The 25,446-nt window shown below is 30.7% G+C and overlaps 2 long non-coding RNA genes across 3 annotated transcripts in view; both read right to left on the bottom strand.

Moving 5' to 3' along the window:
- Positions 1-707, bottom strand: part of LOC132921757 (uncharacterized) — a 37,360-nt gene extending 36,653 nt beyond the window's left edge. Inside the window, exon 1 of the long non-coding RNA XR_009660946.1 lies at positions 436-707. This is a non-coding gene — a long non-coding RNA (uncharacterized LOC132921757). The remainder of the gene's footprint in view (positions 1-435) is intronic.
- Positions 708-5,988: 5,281 nt separating this feature from the next.
- Positions 5,989-12,404, bottom strand: LOC132922762 (uncharacterized). Of its 2 annotated transcripts, none has more exons than XR_009661050.1 (3): positions 11,726-12,404; positions 7,682-9,012; positions 5,989-7,156 (listed from the first exon to the last, which is right to left on the bottom strand). It is a non-coding gene; the product is annotated as an uncharacterized LOC132922762 (long non-coding RNA). The 2 variants fall into 2 exon arrangements; XR_009661049.1 differs by having other exon boundaries at positions 8,750-9,012; positions 11,726-12,149.
- Positions 12,405-25,446: the final 13,042 nt, after the last annotated feature.

Raw genomic sequence — 25,446 nt, 5'->3', positions numbered from 1 at the left:
GGCGGCAGAGTCGGCTGCGACGGGTAGCGAAATTCGCGAAAACTCATCACTGCTGCACCGGCGAATAATATATCAGGACATATGTCATAAACATCTATATAAATACACGCGCGTTCCTCGTAATCCACCTGTAGCATGTCTCAGGGGAGACTCCACCAAGAGACCTATACACAGAACTCCCTCGAGAGTTTGCTAGACACGGTGTTTTGGATCTCGGCCGAAACGAAAACTTATTCTATTTATATACGTTCACCAGCATCGCGACCGAGAGCCGATGCCGCTGCGGTTACGATTCGAGTTCCTCCAAACTTGCCTAATCATTAGCGGATTAATATTAAATAATAATATATTAACCGTCGTCAATAAGTGTAACGCGGACTTGTATATATAATATCGCGATATCATATTATTTTAACCGTACGAAATTGCACTCACCTTGAACGATGTGTCTGCGGGCCGGCGGTAGTTGTGTCTAGTGCAGGGCCTGTGTTCTTCGGCTGCAGCGTTGTAGCAGGTTGTACGAGAGATTTAGCAAGCAGCGGTGTGCTCGAATACCGAATGCCGAATACGCGACGATAAGTAGTGTGCCGATCGAGAAGGGCTTTGCAGGTCGTGAGATACAGTGATAATAATAATAATGGTCAGCGTATCCACCTATAAGAAAACCTCGAGACTGCCGCCGATTGGTCGACGACAACGGTGGACTGTCGTTTTCTCTTGACCCACATAAAATAATATCCTTTACATCAGAATCGGGTATTTTTTTTTTTTGGAGACAAATTTATTCGTTTTTTCTTTTTAAACGTCGCTCCCTCGTAATAATGGCCCAGTCGCAATAAACATTGTGGCGTAGCCCAGTGACCCCTTTCTCACCGCACATTACGTGGACAACCACAGGGTATACCTGCCACTACTAACCTATACACCTTTGACGACTGCATTGTCTTGATCGTCGCGAGACGTTTCAAAAGAATTCTTTAACCCTTTTCGTTTCTCGCGGTCGAGTTTTTTGCTCTGAGCTCCGAAACAATAACCATCGCGACAACGACAAAAAACTACGCTCCTCACAAAACACTACACATTATTTACCTATATATATATATTATTGTTATACTTTATGTGTGTGTTTGCGGTGTACAACGCACTCTGTTACGGTCGTAACGAAATTATATCACGCTTTCAGGTGGTCCAATCGCTGGCCACGTATAGGTGTAAGTTACGTACAAAATATAGTATCCGAAACACACGCCCGCGTTCGTATTATAATATTTTTTATACGTCTTGAGTTCTCTGAAAGAAAACAAACACCTATTGTCCCCGAAATCAGGTCATCGCGATGATAAAGAGAAAATTCCCCATATATTCCAAACGCGATTTGTAGTAATCGCATAGGAGGGGGGTTGGTTTTAAAAAGTGATGCATGCATTGTATGTATCAAAATAACTATAACAAACAATATTTCGACGAGTTTTGTGGTGTAAGAACGAATATATAAAGTGGGCAAGTGGGTATCGCTCTGCTGTATAGTAGAGATGGAGAGTAGGTCACTATAATGGATGTGTTAAATCTGAATGCAATGACGGTTATCATTGTATACAAAAAACGATTCTGAACGGAGATGATTTGTCAGTTAATGATAATTAGTTGGATAAATTATATAATTACATATATTTAAATTGTAATGTATCGTTTTTTTACGCTATTTCGTAAAAAATTAAATTTCATACACTCATAAAATGTTTTCTATATTGACGCTGAACTTTTTTTTACAGATAATTGAAGAAAAACTTATGGACTTGTATTGGATTTTTGAACTTAAAGTATAAATCACAACAATTTTATGAATTTTTAATTTCAAAATTCCTTGCAAATTTTCGCGATTTTGATATATTTCGTAAACATTTGAACTTTAAATGCTTATAAACAAAAATTGTGGCTAACGATTTTTGATTTTTTTTTTACTACGATAAGTACAACTAATAATAAACCTTGTATTAAATTTTAAAGATATTTTGGATAGCCAAATTTTTTTTATCGGCATTTTAAGAAAAAAAACCTAGAAAAGTCGAAAATTTCAATTGTCTATAAGTAGCTTAAAAAAGGTCAAAATATTTTGAATATTTAATCTTAAATAGATAATCATAATATAAACATTTGGTGAAAATGTCTAGTATTTACAATGAATCGTTACAACAAAATAAAAAAATCGATTTTGTCGAAAAGTGGTTATGCGTAAAAATTTCCGTTTTTCCGTTTTTTTTTCAGGGTTTTTCCCGACGCTTTTGAAGTGTGTACGTCGGGTGATCATTATATAATCGTATGTATTACATAAATGAAAATGTTTCACGAAATAATGAAAAACTATATGTATCGAGAACTAACCATTCGGTTGAGTGCGTGACGCTCAATTATTGAACTATTATATATTTAAATAAATATAAAACGAGTACTTATATTAAATATACACTTTAGAACGCCAAAGCTATCTTTGCTTATATTTCTTTAACACGTAACTTACATTAAACGGTCAAATTAACTGATAATTATAATAGTTTTAATTAAACTATATTATATTTACACGCAAATATTATGTAAGCACTTTATATTATTTAGGCACAAATTTATACCTTTGAGATAAGATGTCAAAGGTATCTGTAAGGAAATATATGAATAATAAAATTAATTGAGTTGTATTAACGTTATATTTATTATGTATAATATGGGCGTACAACATTTTTACGACTTTATGTATTATGAAAATTGAAACTCATTTCAAGCGTAATTGGATTCACGTTTATTGCTCAAACAATTGTGTACGTACATGTATAATATAATATTATATATATATATATCATATACGTGTCATGTTTGTACACAGATAATATATATGCAAAAATCCGTTGTATCTCTGACGTGCAGAGAATCAGCAAAAACCTATATGACCGTTTTACGTATTAGGTGCTATAATTATAAAATAAATGCTATATAGGAACGTGTAGGTACGTAATACATTAAACAGGCATTCAATAAGGTTGGAAACTCTTAATTATTGTATGCATACTTTAACACCTACATAGAAAAATAACAGAATTGATAACAACTGCAGCTGACTGCATTTATAATGTTAAGTATTTAATATTTATATAATATTATCGGTAATAAGTTACAATTAGTCTAATAACCGTTTCCGGACGGTTATATATATCGTGTGACGTACATTATGATGAATTATAAGACTCTAACATTTTAAATAATTATGCAATGAGTTGCAATCTAGTAAGTGCTATATAGTATATACATTATACATACATCATATACAAACAAAACAATCACTACACAGTAACTCATAAATCGAGTAAATAATTAAATTAAATAAATAGTTGTAATAATACTGTTTAAAGTCTAAACCGTAAATGTACCTAACTATTTAAACTCATTGAAACAATAGTCATGTTTTGATTTTCATAGTCGTCTTTCCGTGTATATAACTCTATACATCGAACGGTTTGAGAAAAGATCATAAGTACCTTTCTATACTTAATAAAATTTAAATTTACTGTTTTAATCTGCATTTTGATTATTCGTTATTTTTACATCATATACCAGTTATAACTCAGTAAATAATAATCGTAAAAAGTTAAAATTTAAAAATATTAATTTTGACCAGTTTTCTGAGTCTTGTATATAAAACAATAGGACATTTAAAACGTGAGCAATTGTTTCTTTTATATTTGAAATTTCTTATAATTTTTAGATAAATTTAAAATTAATATATTTGAATTTTAAAACTTGAAATTTGAGTACAAATTTTATAATACCACTTCTGTTATTAAGGTGTTTAGCAGGTATATCTACCTATATATTATACAGTTTGAAAATATTTATTCGTTAATAAAAAATTCTTACAATCAAGTGGGCAACATAACATTTTTTAAACTTATAATTATATGATAAATTATATGATTATTGCACTATTTAAATTAGATATCTGAATCAAGTTCTACTCACAATATCATTATTCAAATGCTATGATTTATCAAATATTGTAATAGGAACCTATATTTAATTTGTATACGATACAAATATACAAATATTCGCATTTCATTAAATCAAAAATATTCGTTATTATTGATAACTTATTAATATTTATGATTAAGGCGGATTGTTTATGATCAAAAAATAAAAGAACCATAAATAATAATATATATTATATAAATATAGTAATTTTAAATATACGAGTATTTTATTTGAAAATAAAATTTAGTTAATGCACTACTAATAAATTATTGAAATACGTATTAATATGTATTATTCATATATATTATCAAATATATTTATAGAAACAAGTGTTAAAACTTAATTTTTTCTAAATTAAATTGTATATATATTTTTTTTTTTTGGCTCTATAATAAATGCATAAAAAATTCATGTTTATTATGTACTTATAATTATAATTTAATACCATATATAGGTAATACCTTATAATTATACTACTTATAACATAATATAGGTTTGACTGTATAAGGAATAGTGTATATACAAAATAGGAAGTGTTATAGAAATATAATAAACATCATGTGATCATACATAATATTATGTACAATATAATTCTACATTTTCCAGTACATATCTACTTCTCGTACATATATTAAAAAGGTTCATTATTATTAATTATAATTCAAATTAGACGTATGAACGTATGGATTCATTTATTATGCAGATTTAAGCATGGAAATCTATTCGTTCAACTAATTAATAATATTACCATCTTAATTGTTTAAATTTAAAACACATAGCTACCTATACAAAATAGTACATATTGTAATTATATAGGAGTACAATGTTTTTTCGTTTGTTGTATTGTATCAATTTGATAATAATGACATTTCGGTCGTTGAACAGCGTTCATAAAATTTGATTAATAATGTATATTTTGTAATATTTATTATTCATATATGTTATAGATATAATACAAATATTTAATATTTTATTATTCTTAAAAAACAACCATCTTCTCAGTTTAATATTATTAATGTTACAACGTCTTTATATATTATTATTAGACAAACGTTAAGAAATTCTTAACAGTTATTGCGAGTTTATGGTGGCCGCCCGTGTTCAATTTAATTTATTTAATTATATATACGGAAATACTGTGTATTATATAATTTAAAATACTTGACGTATTGTAGGTACTATATTATACTCTATCCCGTCCTATACCGAGATATTATATTATAATATTTGCATTTACTGACATATTGTGTGTATTTACAAAATTGATATTTGATGTTAAATAATGAATTTTTCTCTCACACTAATAATTTTTTAGTTTGTATTCATGAACATATTTTTGGAAAACTGGTTTGTATAATTTTTATTCTTTATAATACCTACCAATATATTATATTTTATTATATAAAACTATTATTTACCTGTATCCGTGTCATATTGTATTCAATTATCTGAATTATCTAAAAAATAATATAGTCGTATCTTATTACAATGTTCCGAAAAAAAATAACTACATATTTATGTATTGCCACTGCAACACTAAATCTGAGTAATACTGTAATAGTGAGTAAAATATTATATTCGTATTATTATGCAACACTAATATGGCCTAAGAAACATTTTTATATGCGTATACGCATTTTAATTAATTATGTTTTTTAAAACTTACTATTGTAAAGCATACACAACAAATTATTTTTACAATTATATAGATGTGAATGATTAGTATACATTCATAGACCAGAGTGTCATTAGTTTTACTGTGTACCTATGTCCTGTATATATAAATTATATATGTATATAAATTCTTAAGTCAAAGTGCACAGCATTTATCGAAATGTATTGTTTATAAATATCGGACCTTTTAAAAATTAGCACAAACTCTCATTGCTGCGATTATATAATTAGACCTATGTGGTTAGATATCTGGTACATAATATATCGTGCTGCTTTTCACAGGACTGAAAAAACGTGTACACCACCCAAACGTACAATTTTATTGTAAAGCCCGACAAAAGTTTATATTATGCTCGAAAAAAAAAATTACAAAACGTTTTTGAAAAACCCATTAGGCATATATATACGCGATGCATCATATAATATTATAATAATATTATTACAAATTGTACGTAATATATGTATTATTGTAATGAGCTGTTTATAGAAATCTATATGTATATTAAAACACATCACGCAAGCCTACTCTTCGCTATATATACCATAACTGCTACTATACACTAATAGTAATAATAATAATAATAAACCTACACGTTTTACGTATCGTATAAACATCGTAAACATTACGGATTTACTGTCGTGCAATTTCCCATCGGGGCAAACGGGTTTCGCGAGCATATAATGCACCATATAATATAATATATATATATATATATATATATATAAATGTATGTATGTTATAGGTATGTATATTATTTTTTATTTCCGATTACAATCTCGCGACAATAACAGTCATACAATAAATAGAGTATAATAGATATTCATAAATAGTTTTCCTTTTTCGAACTAAGGAATTTTATAACTTGAACAGATAGTGTCAATAAAAAAAAAAAAAAAAATAACAAATGAATCGAGTAGGCTTGCCGAGTAAAATAATATTAACAATAATTTATACTGTAATGATCATAATTTATATATTATATATGTATATAGGTTATAGGTACACCTATTACGATGTTATTATTATGTAATATATAAATATAATATGCGTGTGTGTATTAGATTCGCAAGCGCTGCAATACATTAATTTATTTTTTGTAACAAACTAAATGTTTTACACGTTTAAGGTATGACACGACAAACAACAATATGTATATTTATTTATGTATACAAGTATAAAATTGTACGCAAAAAGACGACGGCGACGTCGTAGATGATAACGCTGCAGGCAGCTCCACGGGACCACTTCAGGACGATCGGTATGGCACCCTGTTACGTATACTGAAGGTATACCGGACAGTTTTATAATGCACTCAGGATACATTTAGTATACGTACAGGGTGCCACGCATTATTCGTCGAGTCGACATTTTCAGCTCTGCGGCGATGCTCGGCAGGCAGACCACCGGACGAGCCGACGAGGAACAGCTCATTATACACATGTCGTCATAACCGGTGCAGCACATCTGGAAACGGAAAGACAATAATATATTGTATGATAACTATATGGTAGGCGCGCGACGTGATGTATGCGTATTATTCATACGGAAAAAATGGTAAATCGAATGGAAAAAAAACCCTCTCGGCCGGACGTCGCGAACAATAGCCGCCGCCGGTGGCGGACCACGAGTCACGGCGTCGCGGGTGAGAGAGAACGAGCTGCAGTGATGCGCGTGTGTGCGCGTATATGCGTATATACGATACACAAAAGATTATTTTTATTCGTGCGCGCGGAGGGTGACAAAGCTGTACGCGACCGCGGCGCGAGTGCACAATATAATGTATGAGTGTGTGTGTGTGCGTGCGTATTATATTCGATCACGTTATTATGTATATTATAATGTGCACACACAAAAGGGTTATATAGAAATAGAGGCCATGTTTGTTGTATATCGGCCATTCGGCGGGGGCCCAATGGATTATAAAGACTGTGGCGCGGCAGCGTTCTTTTAATAAACGCGGAGAAAAATCTGTACGAAAAGCACGATTACCTTTATATTTTATGCACGAAGAGCGAGTAATGAGTTGTGGATGAATTCTCAGCGGGCGGCTGGCAAAGCTTCTCGGCGCGATGTGTTCGTGGCGGCGGCGGCGGCGACGGCGACGACGACGACGATGACGACGATGACGACGCACAGCCACCGCCAACGACGGTTGCGGTATGACGATGGGAATTATACGTCGGTCGCGCAAAAGACACGATCGGCGGCGGCGGCTTTTCCACGGCCCGGCGCGCTGCAAAGTCACCGCCGCAGCGCTTGCGCCTGCCGTCCGCCGCGGGCTTTTGCTGGGCCAACGGCGGGTGGACGCTCGGCCCGCCCCGCCGCCGATCGATACGCGACGAAGGAGTGGCTTTTCACCCAACGCCCACCCCCCCACGAAGCCCGAGCGATTAAGTCTTACGCGCACGCGACCCGAAGGGCTGCGCATCAAAGCGTCATTATTGCAGCAGTCCGCGACTCTCGGAAACTCGAAATTCTCGACGCGTCTCGGAACGACAATAAAAAAACACCCCTTTCCGAGCCGTCGTGTGACGCTCGTGCTTTTCGTCGACTCGACATTATACAGTAAACCTCGCCGACTTCCTTTGTCATATCTCCACCGAAACTCGACAAACTGTATAGTGTATACGTATCACATATATTAGAACACTTATTTGGATGTATAATATTAAAAGGCGTTTACAATAATATCTTTAGAGTATCAAACTAGCGGATAGGGTGGATGGTACGACCCACAAATAAAGACCGTTGACGGCGCAGAGTTAGGCGTGTAAACAATGTGGTATGCTCGGCTACATAACGTTGACCTGGTAACGCGCAAAGCTTCTACGAGAACACGCGACAAAAACGTACGATAAGTAACAAATAACTAAAATACATGTGCAGACCGAACGCTGCGGTTTATAGAAAAACAAAAGGTACTCGACGGTAGGGTGAGGAGACGATACCAGACTTAACCTAGAAACACGCGCGCTCGCCATATTATATAAACTATATTACCTATACGCGTATATTAGGTGTACGTGTTAAAATTACAACGTATGGAAAAATCGTCACCTCTGTTATTGTTTTTCGTTTCCTTTTCGCTTCCACGCTGCAGTATTGCCGCACCATTATGGTATTGTGTTGGAATAATATAATATGCAGTACACGACGTTCGTTCGTGTGTATACATTGCGGGCATAATCCGTTGATTCCAATTCTCCAGACGTAATATTCCGTGAGTCTCGTCACACGCATTATTCATGTACATTATAATGGACGTATGTGTGTACGATGGCAGCAGTCGCTGCTACACCTGGACGCAGAGTTATGAATACCTGCGGAGGGAAAAACAAACACGGTATAATAACAATAATAACAACTATACGATGATAACAATATATAATATAATGTAACGCGCTCGGCAATAAATAATATACGTCATTGCGTGGCACTGCAGCGGAGTAAGAATATAGATAGGTACAATAATATAATAATAAATACGTGCATATATAAAAATATATAATATGATATATATATATGGGTGAAAGTAAACATGTGGTAATGTACGTGGGATTCGACAACTAAGGGACATAACACATACTTATACCGATCACCGTCGTTGCGGTCCGGATTTCCGTTGTGTATACACACGGATAAGAAACGACGATGACAAAAAAAAAAAAACAAAATAAATCGCGGTTTTCGGAGCTCACGATGAACGGAAGTCCGCGGCAGGCGCTGTGCAAATACTTCGGGCCCCGATGTGGTACTGTGACGGGTTTTTGCGGGGGCTGGTTTATATATTGTAATACCGAAAACGGGGAACGGAAAAGAGGCGAATCGAAATAAAAAAATAAACCCCCGGCTATTTTTTTTCGTCGACCCTCCGATGTTGCGTACGCTTGAACACACACCGATCGCCTACTCTATATATATTATATATTATATATATATATATATATATATATATATATATATTTCTTTGTATTATATGCGGAGGAGATTGCCCGGAGGGTTGTTCCATCGAACGGGAAACGGTTTGGCATCGGCAGTGGTGGAGGCGGCGGCGGGTATACTCGCTGATGTTGCATTTATATAAATGCGGCAGCAATGGCGTGCGCAATGGAATTGTACATTATAATGGAGAGGGTCGCCGCTGCAGAGAGTGTCGTAATGGATTCCGCGCCCCCATACAGTGTAAACGTTAAATCGTATATATATATATGTATATGTGACTCAAACGTATTGATGGCAAAACAGCTATCGTTGTACATAATGTGTAGGGTTAAAACGATATAGGGTCCAGCGAGATGATGTGATATACATTGTTTTTAAAAAATACGAACGGCAGACATGGTTATCAGATGACTAGCGAGTTTTTATGATCAAACATATTAAATATATATATATATGATAGGACACGGAAAGAGTAATTTAAGGAACGCATCGGTTATTTTTTGTTTTCATTATTTCATTAACATAATAGATTTGAGCGTAATTATATAAAAAAAATCTCATTATAACCACCACCATTATTAGGTATTTAATAGTAATACAGTCTGAAGAAATTATAAATCGAAACTGATGCGAATGCAACATATTTATTTATAATCGGTGTAAAAGTAATTATGCCTCTGTAATATTTTATTGCAATGATTTTAAAGTCACAATTTTTCAAACAATAATATTATTCTATATTAATAATAAAAATATTATTATATTGTTAAATAATATATTTATAGTTTGTTATTATATGTTTAAGTTAAATGTAGGTAGGTATGTAATTTATCAGAACTAAAACATGACAATGGCAGTTAAATTATATTTGTTTAAAAATATTTATATAAACATTTATTTTGAATATGATAAAGGTTTATATAAATTCTCACAGAGTTCAACCATCACAATCCACACAAGTATAACAATTAACAATTATAACACACTGCCATTTTATTACTTCTGTGCACTTAATGTTTGTAATTAATGATTAAATATATAATATATATTAAATAAAAATGTACTAACTAATTTACTTAAATGGTGAAAACGCATAAATGGTATTTCCTTTCGTCAGTTTACACTATATATAATAATATAGTTACACCATGGGGTATTATTTCCTTTGAACATTTGTAAAGTAATAAAATATAGTTGGTATATTATAATTTATAAAAATGTATGTGCTTGTGTGCATATTATACTATGTACAAATTTAAGAGATTTTACTCAGAGGCCTATTAAAATATAAAATAATTTGGTTTTTTGATAGAAAATAATAAGTTAAATATGTTAAATATATTATATAACATGTAACATGTATTTTAACACATTAAAATAGAAAATAAAATGTATTTATTATTTATTTAAATATATTTTATGTGTTTAAATTGTCAGCTATTATATATCGTATAATGTTCATTTAATTGAAAAAAAATATCATGAATATTTAGTTTGAATTATTGGATAAATAAATAGGCTAAATAAAAAAAAATTACCATAATACATCTATCCTAATAACATCATATTATATGCCGCAACATAGCCGTTTATAATATATATAAAACAAATTATCAAACCAATATATAAATGATACTAAAATTATAAAATTATAAATTTATAAATAATTGAAGTAAGTATAATATTATAAATTGTGACGGGTGCATTAGGAACACACAGCAGGAAACGTTCGATCTAAAATTTCACGGCCCAATAATTAATATTACGTACTTTGCGTCGGCAAATCATGAAATATATGTTAAACATATTGTATAAATGTGTCTGTGTTTATACACGATCCGGTCGTAAAATGAACTAAAAGGCAATAATAACATACCCGTCTAGGACACAAAATTTTTTTTATAAATAAATTATTTTCCTTTTTATTTTTACGAGTATTATTTTTATTCTCACACATATTATCGCGTATAGCTCTTAGCGGCGGCAGCGTACATAATAGGTACATTTATTATATGAAAACGATTTCAAACGAGGGCAGGGAAAATTACGATTTATTGTTTAAGCATTGGAGAAATAAGCGAAAGTACTCACCACCGTCGTAGTTTTGGTCGTCGCCATAGTCGTCTTAAGTCGTGGTCGTCTAAGTCTTGATCGTCGCTATAGTGGTCTTGTGTTTTCATCATTGTGGTGGTCGTCGACATCTCGAGGCTTGGTAGACGATGGACTATTGCCGAAACGTACTGTCAGCGGCTATTTAAGTACTGGCCCCGGGCGGCCTTTACCGTTTAATCGGTCGATAATTATAATTATTGTTCGATTATAGTTTCGGCGAGGCTTATCTCGCATATATGTCGTTATAACCATCCACCACCGATTATTTCTATACTGCAGTTGACGCACAAAACATTTAACGATGTCGTTTTAATCTATTTATTTTTTTTTTAATTAAATAATTACTTTTATAGTTTGTCCCGACAGCGATATAATTGTCATGCCGACGTGATGAATTATATATTTTATTTACTCTGGCGGCCTCAGATAAAAATTGTGTTATAATGCTTATTATATACGCTATACGCGCGTCTTATTCTTATCTTTTTCTTTTGCCATATGCGAGTTGCTAAGTATTTTTTTTCCTACAATCAAACCACATTATAGTGTTATATTATAATACTAATATAATACTATTTTACGATTTATATACTATCTAATATTATGTCCTGTTATATCGAGTTATCATCGTTTATGACCTAAATTTGGTGTTCAACATTATAACGATTTCTGACAACAATTAATTGCCGGTCGTGATGTACCGAATACGACACTTATATGTTACCTATCTATATAATATGTATTATGTATATATTATATATATGGAGAGTTTAAAATGTTTAAATAAATCGTATTTTATGTTTTATTACTTTGATATTAATCTACGAAAACAGAAATCAATAGTAGTACGTTAAATTAATTTTAATTTTACTCCAGATTCTATTAATGAATTTGTTATTATCTACTAAGTACTAGTATTTAGATATTGGATTTTTTGATTTAATGTCAATTAATATTGGTTTTAATTTTTGTATTTGACATTAGATATCTGATATTGACATATAATCGTATTTAAATGTTATATAAAATATTTGTTTACGGCTTAACATGCATTTAAGATTTGATGGGCGTAATAAAAACGATATAAAACACTTTTAAAGCACTTACAATACTATCACTAACTTATTTAAAACTGAAGAAATTTATCACTGCAGGCCCAACATACATATTAATAATTGATATATTATATTATGAATTACTATCATCAACAACCGTCATTCTTAATTGAATGAGATAAATTATTTTACTATTATTTGCATACTATATATATTATATAGTATAGTTAATTAATATTTAAAATATTTTTTTAATGTAATATTTTTAAGTGTTTATAACATTGCTCATGAGTTATGAATCATATGGTCTATGTTTTAAATTTAATATTAATAATATTAAAATTTGTAAATCATTATGTTCGGAGTCATTAAAAACATTATTTTTGTCAAAAAAAAAACAGATTATTGAAACATTATATAATACTTGGTATTAAACAATCTGAAGTTAAATTTAAAAGAATATGTTTAATATTTATGTAAGAAAAATGTTATGACAATAAATTATGTATAAATATCATAATAAATTATGATAATAAATGACAAAGCTGTTGAGTTTAATTTCATAGTATACATTTTTCATGCAAAGTAATACATTTACAAAACCAAATTAAAATAATAGAGAAAATAAATAACTACTTATAATTTTATAGAAAATAAATATTGTTAAAATAACTGACTTACAGAGAGACTCAGTAAATCAAAAAGAAATAGTAGCCTAATGTTATTTGGTGTTATAAAATTGAATTTTAGTGTCAATTTTCACAGTGTATGTGACATAATTATACTTGTAGTTTTAAATAATCGAAAAATTTGAGGTATTAAATTCTTAATGTATAATTCAAAAGTCTAATAATGAACTGTTTTTTTATTATAATTCCTTTTAATTTATTATTTTACGTTCATATATTTATCAACATAATCCCAATTACTATTACTTGTAACTTGTAAGTGTATATTATATTATTATCATCATTATTATTATAATAAATATTATATACATATACATATATAAACACATAATATATTTATATTATAATATATTATATAGATGTTCGCGTGGACTGTGGAATACGAATTAAATATATTTTGAATAGAATTCATAATATAAAAAGTATAATATTATTTTATTACCTCGTATTAACCTTCTTCGTTGGCCGCAAATATAGCAATTCATGTTTTGTTATTCCAATGAGAGGTCAAATAATATTATAGGTACATAATCGAACAACTATGATCGTTTTCAGACATTATTATAGCAATAAACACATTGTTCAGTTATATTACCCTAATTACCTAATATAGTAGTATACATTATGTTTATTTAAATTCTAAAATATACCTATGTAGGTACATATATAACATACACTATTAATACTATACCCATATTATATGAGAGTATAAAAAACGATAACTGTTTGCCACTTTTAATAGTGAAGAAAGTATAATAAAATTGTTGAGCATTTTTAACAATTAAGAATTTATATTCAGACCAACAATAATTATTACAGTTCAAGACATAATATCTTTAAATATAAGGAAAACTATCCACCCACTCCATGGTATAATATTATGTATCTACAATTGAAATGAAGACCAAATATTACGACGTCGCAGTCGAGGTCGTTCACAGACTCAATTTTTGCTGGTAAACCTACATAACACTCCTTTTATTAAAACCGAATTCACAGCGATATTAAATATATAATAATATATACTACTGCGGCAAGAATAAACATATTATACGGAAATCAGCTATGCGTTTGATATCCAATTTTCCCAGCCATACTCGAAAAAATAAAAACTTTCTTCTTCCCCGCGGTTTTTAGTTTTTACGACCCTTGGCTTTTTCCTCTCCCACTTTCTCACTCACTCTCTCACACGGTTTTTTTAATTTATCAGCTAACTATATATGTGCTGGGCCCAGAACAGCAGTTAAATTACAGTTTTTACGACCGCCTCGCCGGCTTGTCAAGCTCTCCGGGACGTATATATAAATATATATATATGCGTGCGTGTACATTATTACACGCGCCCAATGTATGTGTGTGCGTATACAACGCACGCAGCACCCCGTCCTCCCACTGCACGACACGGGATCACCGCCTCTCGGCCATGCATTAGCTTTATTTTTTTAAATTACACATCGAAGAGAAAAAAATGTACACACACACACACACATATCGATGCGGCAGACTAAAGAGATATAGGGGCCGATCGTATAACATGCGAGCACACGATATATAAATTATAAATTATAATGAATACAATAATATTGTACACGTTATAATATATTCGCTCGTGCGTTAAAAGCGTGTTAGGTAGAAAAAAAAGGAAGCACCTCTTAAAAAAAGATATACCTTATTGTAAATTGTAGGTTTATTCCTCTCTCTCGCCATAGTCTTTGAATTATACGAAAAACGATGACACAGTAGCATAAAATAATTTACGTACCTATGTTCACATTATATGGGTGTAATGTGATTTGTCGTATGACGTAATTGAAACGCAACCGAGAACATTTTTGTTTTCTTCCTATAATTAGGTCATTTGATTATTATTATTATTTATTATTACTCTTATAACTGTGCCGATGTTGGAAAATATTCCCTTTTAAACGTTTGTATATTAAGCCATCACGCATTGAACATATATATATATATACAAGTATATGTAATGTACCTACATAATATACCGCCTCAAAATGGCGGCGTTTTAGAATGACTCATTTGAAGATACTTTACGATGAATATACCGTTACTAAATATTATAATATTTATCGAAGACAATTATATACGATTACAACAATCATTATTTTAAACTGCTCAATAAATCACAAACATAATCAATTTTGTGGTATACTCGGGGACTGTAAATTTTCTACTGCGTGATCCTTAGACAAAATAATAATACGATTGTAATAATAACATCATACTACAGCAATCACGAATGTTTTCCACGCTGTGCGATCCCATCAAGCGTTTCGATTACAAACTTACTGCTGCGATATTACAATTTATTCAACGTTCGACCGGTGAGAGTGACTATAATATTATACAGACTCTATGTTCTTCATATAAAAAGAATAATTACATTAAAATAGGAATACACACCGTGTATTCATATTTTTCCGGTGTACCTATACCGGTTTATAGGTGTATACAATATACAATTATATATAAGAGCAATAATGTAAACGCGAGTATTTACCTATTGATATATACCTATCCGTATCCAAACTTATGTATAGGTAGTCGGTATTCATACTTAGATAGATCACGCACACACACGTTTGACCGAGAAATACGGTATCGAACGAGTTGTAAATCACATCACACATATAACAGTGATTGGTCTTATTTCAAAAATAATTCATCATGACACACCGTATATTCTTAATTCTTATCTCGGAATGCAGACCGACCAGCCAAACCAGTATATAGTTGAGCCTTTTTCGAACATGATATTTTCTGAAAATATACAAGTAATACAACTACATGGATGGCACGTAATGTAATTATAATAATATATTAATAATGTTTCCATTGCGGTACTTAAACGCGTATGCATTTGGTACGTCAAATTACGAGTTAACATACGTACTTATACTTATAAGTTATAATATTTTAAAATATAATAATAAGCCCATATTAGTAATACCGTATATAAAATAAATATTATTTTATTATAATATAAACGACACATTTCGCCAGAAAAATAGCATAAGATGGATCATCACAGATATCCCACACTTTTCCATATCTCTTTGCTCTTTCCATAGTACTAATTTTCGTAAAATTCTCCTCATACAATGCGGATGTCAATATGCAACAAATATCCCGACTTTGATTTTTTTAATTTCAGATATGATACTAAGAATAATTAAATCTCACGTTAAGTACTTACTGAATGGTACAGCCTAGATCATCATTATTATTATATTACTTACAATGTTATATTGTAGTATTAATAGTATTATTAATACCATTATAATATACTAATTTAATAATTAACTCAAACATTGTAATGTAATGTCTCGTGCATACTTATTTTACAATATTGAGCTCTCTCTTTTATTTCAAAGAAAAAATCATTATTATTATTATTATAAGATATAATATAGACTATGTAGATATAATATCGCCGAATAGTATAATCGAATAATATGTTTTAAACGCGCGATGGCGTCGGTCATGGATGTAATTCGTTTATAATAATATATTATTACACACACGAATATCGTTTTAAAACCCAATGAATGTTGAGTCACGTTAACCCGACGGTCGGCGCATTTACTCGCAGACGGGAAAAAAATACCATTGAACAGGTTTAACGGGTACCCGGCTGGACGTTTTCTTTCCCGATGCACAATTCGATATTAATATCGGCCGGATTCCGTGTACGACTCGTTTGTGGATAGGCCACATGCGTACATTATACATTATAATACAGGTATATATACACTATACATATATACGATATAGGTTGTATAGCTTACTGCTACAGGAACGTTTTTCATAGTGTTTTCGTTTCCTGCACGTTTTAACAAGGCTACTGCACCAAGAATAAAATATAATTTAATATAAATGATATCACGGGGGGCGTGAATAACCTTAGATACTTAAAAATAGGACAACGATTTTTGCTGAATACACGAAAAGTATTAGTTTTGATGATTAACATTGGAATCAATATGTTAAAAAGATAGGGTTCGGCTAGGTTAAGACAATATTAAAATTATAATTAGGCATATTTTTAGAAAATAATTTAAATAATATTCTTTGATAGTTTGAAACGATTCGTTGCGACACAAAAACTAATCGTCATTTTCGATCTGAAAATATACGGTACAAGTGGTACCTAATACAGTGTGAAACTTCTGAGTACTCTCGGACTGTGAAAAATTGTACATTATTCAGAAGCTTCAGATTGTCAAAAGTTTGTAATTTGTTCTTAAAAAAAAAAACACCGCTATTTAGAGGTGCCATTGGGGAACGTTTCAATAGATAAATATTATAATATATGCGTCTTAAATAATAAACATTGAAGTACATAGTTTTTTAGTGATGCAATATTTGCTCTTGTTTTCGACACATGATATTATTCAGTTGTTCGTTTCACAACAATGTATACTAAACGAAAATCGATGTTTGAAAAGGTTCAAATGTTTATGATGCATAAAAATCACCGCCGTCTACATTAAAGTACCGTAAAAAAAATATATAGTCAAAATTCAAACATTTCAAACGAAATTCGTTTCGAAATATTAAGTGTCAACCGACTCATGCGTTAAACATATTGTGTAAAATCACAATGCAAATTATTTACTTGCCTATAACTTGTAAATTTAATTACTACCTGTCATATTCAAACGCCGATATCATCATGGCCTTTAAGGTTTATACAGTTTTATTATTTTTAAATAGTAAATATTTACTCAATATATAATTGTATTATTATAAATTTCAATAACTATATGTATATGTATATGTCTATATAATTACGCCTGTAACGAATCGTGATAAACTCACCTATTACGTTCGTCCGTTCGTGCAAAACGAAATCCGCACTAATATATACATAATATACTGTATTTTTGTATAAATTTATGCAGAACCATTAATAGAACTGTGCACAAAAATGTATACAAGCACGATTCATCTATTTAATCATCACAAATTCACTCATATTTAACGCACAAAAATAATTCATGTGATTGCTACTGTGTGTATAAATTTACGTAGTTAGTACACCATTACTATATAGCCATATAGGTATACACAGAATATCTATAAACAATCAAAATAATTTTTTATGAATACACTTGGGAGTAGAATAATTTATTTATTTATACAATTAATAAACGAGCATTGAACAAAATATACTATAATAATAACCTGGCGGGATTAGAAATAATAATTCTTCCTCGTATACGTAGAGATCGGTGTGCGATAAACATGCACGCATACATATATATACATTTTATTATTATGGTCTTACAATTCAAAGATGTTTATAATATAATTAAATCGTATACTGAGTTATTAAATTTAATTAAGTCTCGATCTGATGGTTGTCGACGATGAACACGTCCGCATGATTACGCATGATCGTATATTATTATATTGGTTTTATCGGCGACATATTAAGTATAATTTAAATACACTCAATTAAAACCAAAACCGTCCATTATTAAACATCGTTCACGTTGATAATTATTAAATATTATGTGCAATAATAACACCAGAAGCATTATTAAAAAAAAAAAAAAAAAAAATTATAAACGCCTGTTTAGTTATTTGGAAGTATTTTTCTTTCATTTACAATTGATGAACGCAAAGAATATTTATACTCTTTATTTTTATCAATCCTTATTGTTTTAATAATTTTTACGGTTTTACATGTTTTAAAGTGTGTTTTTATGTGTGATAAAAGAATATTATGTAAAAGATTAATGGATATATTATAAATAAAAATATGATAATAAACAAATAATTTTAAAGTTTATCTATATATTGTTTTTATGTTTTAAATTGAATTCAATAAACTCGAATATTAATGTATTGTATAATATTATATCGCTCACCATAACCGATGACCAGTATAAACACAAATAATTTATTGAGATGTAAATTATTATTTTTCAAATCGTACGAATATTATAATTTACTTGTAACGGGTGAAAAATATCATGTATATATTATATATATATATAATACCACGAAAGCTGCAGGCAATTTTTATCGATTGAACAAACAATACGATCATTCGACCACGAGGATATTAATTTGACGAAGGCCCAAGTTCTGCAGTTTAAAAAGTCAGTCGGGATAATGTGTGTAATATGTCACGTACAATCGACTATTTTACATGCGTTCCATATCTATGCAGTATGTTCAGATAATATAATTATCTGATAATTAATTATTAATCATGTATAGCTATCATTAACAAATTAACGGAGCAACAATAATTATATAGTTTTATCGCTGTTGTTCAAATCAATATAATTATTTTGTACACGAATTAATATAATTGAGCGTTTAAAATAAAATAATATAAATAATATAAGTACATTTTAAAACGATACAATGTACACACATTATATATTATAACGTATGATAATGTTACAATTGCGATTTAAAAACTTTTTAATAATTCGATATAATATAGATGCTTACTATTATTGTTGTCGCGAAATATTCAACGTTTGCAAATCAACTACAGTAGCACAATATAATGTCTATTATATTTTTACTCTACTATAAGTAGAAGGACAGACTTATACGATTTGTAAGATACGGTATTCGACGTTCATAATTTAATGATTAACAGAAGTATGAATTACTTTAAAAACTCATATTTAAATTAAAATCGTTCTCATGATAAATCGTTAAAAGAGTAAGCAATAATACCTACATTCAAATTATATTTCTTTTAAAACATATAAAAACTGCGATATTCGTAAACTAAATATAAACCGTGAAATCGATGCCTGAAAAATAGCACTCCGCTACAACGGTCGTTGTACATGTATTCTTATAGGTATACCGTACATCAAAATATAATATGAGAAAATATATCTGAATACTGGTATTATAATAAAGTATGGTATCCATTATCGGTATAAATTATATAGCAAAATCGTAAACATAATGTAGGTATAATATATTAGGGTTCCGACGAATGACGATTTGTTTAAGCCCAACGTACATATAATCTATATATACGATAACTGTCGTACACTTTTATTGGTTTTCGGCAGTACACCTATGGCCCGCGTACACGAGAATATTCGATTTTCTAAAACTATTATAATATGATGGCGTGAATTAAAATAATATATTGACATTTGACATATTGCGTTGCGTAAAATATGTTACAAACAATGTGTGTGTGTGTGTACGATTGTTTGTACAAAAACAAATTCCCAATTGATCAGTGTGAATTTATCGAGTGTTATTATACGTATATTATCTTGTGTGCGTTGGTTTTGTGTCGTTTAACGGGAGCGACGCAATAATCAATATAAATAACAAAAGCCGAGAAACGCGTATAGAATAGGTCGTACATATAATAGTATAATTTAACGGAAAATCACCATGATATGCGAAGGACCCTAAATGACTCCGTTAAGTAAACGAATCGAAGAAAAAACATCCCTCATTGTCTATGTAGGTGCGGCGCGTCCGGACCGTATTTCCTTGTCTGTCGTAAACAACGACGTATTCATTTGAGATTACAGTCGGACGTCGGACATCACCGTGTAAATGCCCATATGTGTGTATGTGTGTGTGTGTGTGTGTATTTGGTGAACGTCAGAATTTTATTGATAGTATATTATGTTATATAGGTACATCTGAAAACAAAACTTATGCGCGACACGTCAAAAGCTATAGTGTGAAAAATATCGACGTCCATGGCCGTCGTCATTGTCTATATTATAAACTTACGTATATAATAATATTATAACGTCGGATGATAAATTAAACGTGATCGTGTTCGCATATATAAGGGAGCGCGCGCGTGTGAACCGTGAAGTAGATACGCGTAAACACTGCTGCAGCGGCGGCCACTACAGTAGAGAGGATATATCGTCGAATGTATATGAGATGACGATGGCTTCGATCCAACACTGCTGGCTAGATGGCAAACATATTTTTAGTCGTTTAACGGTCATGATATTAATATAAAACGTCGCAGTAGGTAAAAAATGCAATCGTTGTGTTGTCAACATGAAGATACATTTTTTTCTTTATTCTTAGAACGATTAATTACATTGTATCGCATCTATATATAATGTTATAATATGGTAAAATAAACTGGTAAATAATGCTGTTTTATTTATGTCTAAACGTGGTGGTCCTAAATATCGATAGTAATCGGAGCATAAGTATACACAGAAACTAGTATTTTTGAGTACGAATTTATTGTATATCGATTAAATTCTATGTGCTTATAATTGTATTATGTATGCCGTATTTTCGTCCCACCTACAGTCTGGAATTATAATCGTAAATGTCACGTAAGCTTAGCAAAAGTTAGATAAAAAAAATGTCGTTCCGCTAGTACACAACAAACTAATCAAATCTCGCGTCTTATGAGATGTAAATTGTGGAATATAAAAATGTTTTCAATTTATACAGTTTTACCAACAATAACTTTAAGCAAATTCATAATTTTCAAAAGTATCTGGATATAGATATATTTTATCAAAAATGTATTAAGCGAATACTATACTGGTTTTCTAGAATCATTTATCTATTCTATAGTTGTAAGTTATAACTTATAACTGCAGTTGACGAAAAATATAAATAACAATATGTTTTATCTTAAATATTGTAGAAATAATAAAATAAATATTAACTTAACACAAAATACCTATATCTTTGTATATATTACTCAATACGCTTGAAAACATAGGTACTAGATATATATCAATTTCATAATATAGAAAAAAACTATTACAAATGTCTAAATAATGCAGCTTTAATTAATATTATGATCGATGTGGGGGTAAAATGGAAAAAGTCAGAATCACTCATTTTCAGGAATAAATGAAAAGTTGTGTCATTTATGTATTAACCGTAATGGTTTTTTCATGTATAGATAACTATTTAAGATAGGAAAAATAAAAATCAAATACTTTGATAGTAGAAAGTACATAGAGCATTCTTGTCTATACAGATAATAACTGAAAATGGCTAAATTAACTTATTCCTTTTTACCGCGTTCATCGTAATGAACGATGACATGTTTTTACTCCTAATTATTAAAAACTAGAAGTAAAGTGTTTTAACCACGCGTGTAATATACGAGTATAATAATATACATTATACATGAATCAGATTGTAATACCCATAATAATATATAATATAGTCTAGTTCGTGCGTGTGAATTGTTATAGTACGTATATTAGATCACCTACAACGCGTCAACGCGTGTATGCTATATTGTGACTAATGTTATGGAAAACGGAGTTTAAAAAATAAATAAATACCAAACCGATCGCGTAATGTGACTCTTGCAGTAGATAACAATTATATACACACACACACAAACACACACACACACACACATATATATATATATATATGCGCCATGTAGAATACGTCTATACCATATTATTATCTCTTAATAATGGCGGCATTGACGTCGGTGGCGGTGTTTCGCGAGACGTTCTCGAAAACGTTAAAAAAAACCAGTCGTATAACACTATTATTATATAAATATGATTGCACTCAAACGAACGGACGGGCAGACGACGTTTCGCGCACCAAGAGATTCGGACCAAAACTGATAGGTCACATACATCCGACTAACCCTTTGCTGGTCGCGTTCGATGAAATTCTTCGTGTACGCATATAAATATAGATAGGTATATGTGTGTGTGCATATGTAGACCACCGAATTATCGTGTGTACGGATGTCTGTTATATTATACATAATACATACCCTTGAACGTAAACAAAAAGAACATTATCAAACAATCCAACAGATCCTGTCCGGCACAAGGTCATCGCTGCGCTGGGGATCGCGTTTAAAATACATTGTATCCTTTTATACGACGGTGGTTGTCGGCGAGAAATAATAACAGTAATATGCGTTTCAAGGACGCAGACCTTTGTCCAGGACGTATTATTCCGTAAACAAATTCAATATTACGACGCATGCCGTGATGTCGCATCTACGTACACAATAATATAATGATACTTATGTGTGTGTATATTTGATGTATATATATATATACATAATATTATAGAGCCTATACAATAACAAAACCAACTTAACTCGAGCGGCAACAATAAACGGGGCAGCGACGGTTTACACACGATCTTACAATGTGTCTGATATAAGTACATAATATTGTATAGGTACATAGTGAGATTCGTGGAATGTTTCATATACGAACTGTTAGAAAAGTCTGTTCTTGTGTTAAATCAAACTACTAACTTTTTGAACCAAAAACGAGATCACTCGCAAGTTACGAGTACCTGTACCAATAGGAATTTGAATTCCTGCAAATTTTGTATTATGTACGGATAAACACTAACCAGTTTTTGACAAACTAAATAAAATATAATCTATAACCTATGCACCATAAGTATACTATAATATACCTTATAAATTATAAGTTTCAGGTTTACACGATGTAAATGTTTAATGGTCAAGAAGAGGAAAAATAAATATTATATATAATATTGGTTGATGTGTAGAATATGGCAAGTGAAACGTGAAAATTATTTTTTATTGTCAGATTTGAAACTGACTTTGTGTTTGGCGTTTACTACAAACTATCATCTATTTAAAATGAATTCATGTACTTATATGATATACTTGCGTGTATGTAGGTGTTCATAATGTGTCTGTTTAATTATTATGGCGTATTAAATTATTTAAATTAAAGACAATAACATGCATATGGGTATAACCCGTGAAGTCCTGCATTGTTTTTCGTTTCGTTTTTTCGGTGTATACGCTCGTATTACTTCCAGCCGCATACACCGACCGATTTAATAACTAGTTTTTATGTCGAAAGATGAACATCTACTCATTTATAAATGTACATGTACACATGTATAATAATAAATATCAAACATTATACTACACTACTGTGTGAATCATACAAAGCGTGAAGGAAATAATTGCTGTAATAAAATCTTTGCTTTAGTAGAAAAAACAATAGTATAGGTATGTATACAGTATACATAATATTATATAGATGATATACTTTTCAAAATCATCTATCTTCATCAGCACTCTTACAGTCTTATACGCGAGTTAACGACCATCGTTGGTTGTAACTTATAATTATTTAATGTAATAAACATATTTTCGACGAGAGTTTAAACTAATAAATATGATTTCAGTTATCGACACTCGTCCGTGTCGGTGTTTGTTTTTTTGTTTTATACTTGAAAACCACCAAGTCATTGAGGCAATTATTGTTATTATTATTTAATGCGAAACGAGTCACGTTACAAACGAAACACATGTCCTTTACGATAATGAGCACGGTACAGTGGCTTCACTCGAATACACCATATAATCCAAACGTCTCAACGATGAAAAACGGCACATGGTATGAGATGTGAAATAGTCGTGATTTCGCCACGTACCACAGGAGGCTGAAACTTCACCGGTTTATGCTAAAAATTAATTTTCCGTTTTCGGCTATTTATAAATAACAGTGTTTTCGTAAATTAATTTATGTCAATATTCATCATTACATTATAGTAAATTATAAGAGGTAGAGTGACTATTGCTAGTAAAGTATAATAACTAACAGTGGTATATACACAACAATTATATGAGGAATATAAAAAAATAAATATACATATATATTATTTCTATGTATTTAATATAAATATTTTTACTTTTTATGTTGAGAAGAAAACAGGAAAAGTTGAAAACTCGCCGAAACACTCTTAACAGTCTAACTACTCTAACTACATAGTAATACTGTACACCATAATATATTTAATATATTAAAATAACACAAATTATATTTTTCTTTGTACGTACTTACATAAAATAAATAAATAATCTGCTTGCTATCTACCTCGGATAGTTTGTCCAAGATGCATATTATTAATAAAATATTAATATTTTTCAGTGTGTTATTAGTGTTATTGCTATCAATAAATC

The sequence above is a fragment of the Rhopalosiphum padi genome, chromosome 2, assembly GCF_020882245.1.
Source record: "Rhopalosiphum padi isolate XX-2018 chromosome 2, ASM2088224v1, whole genome shotgun sequence".
Lineage (NCBI taxonomy): Eukaryota > Metazoa > Arthropoda > Insecta > Hemiptera > Aphididae > Rhopalosiphum > Rhopalosiphum padi.
This window is presented reverse-complemented; position numbering and strand designations above follow the sequence as displayed.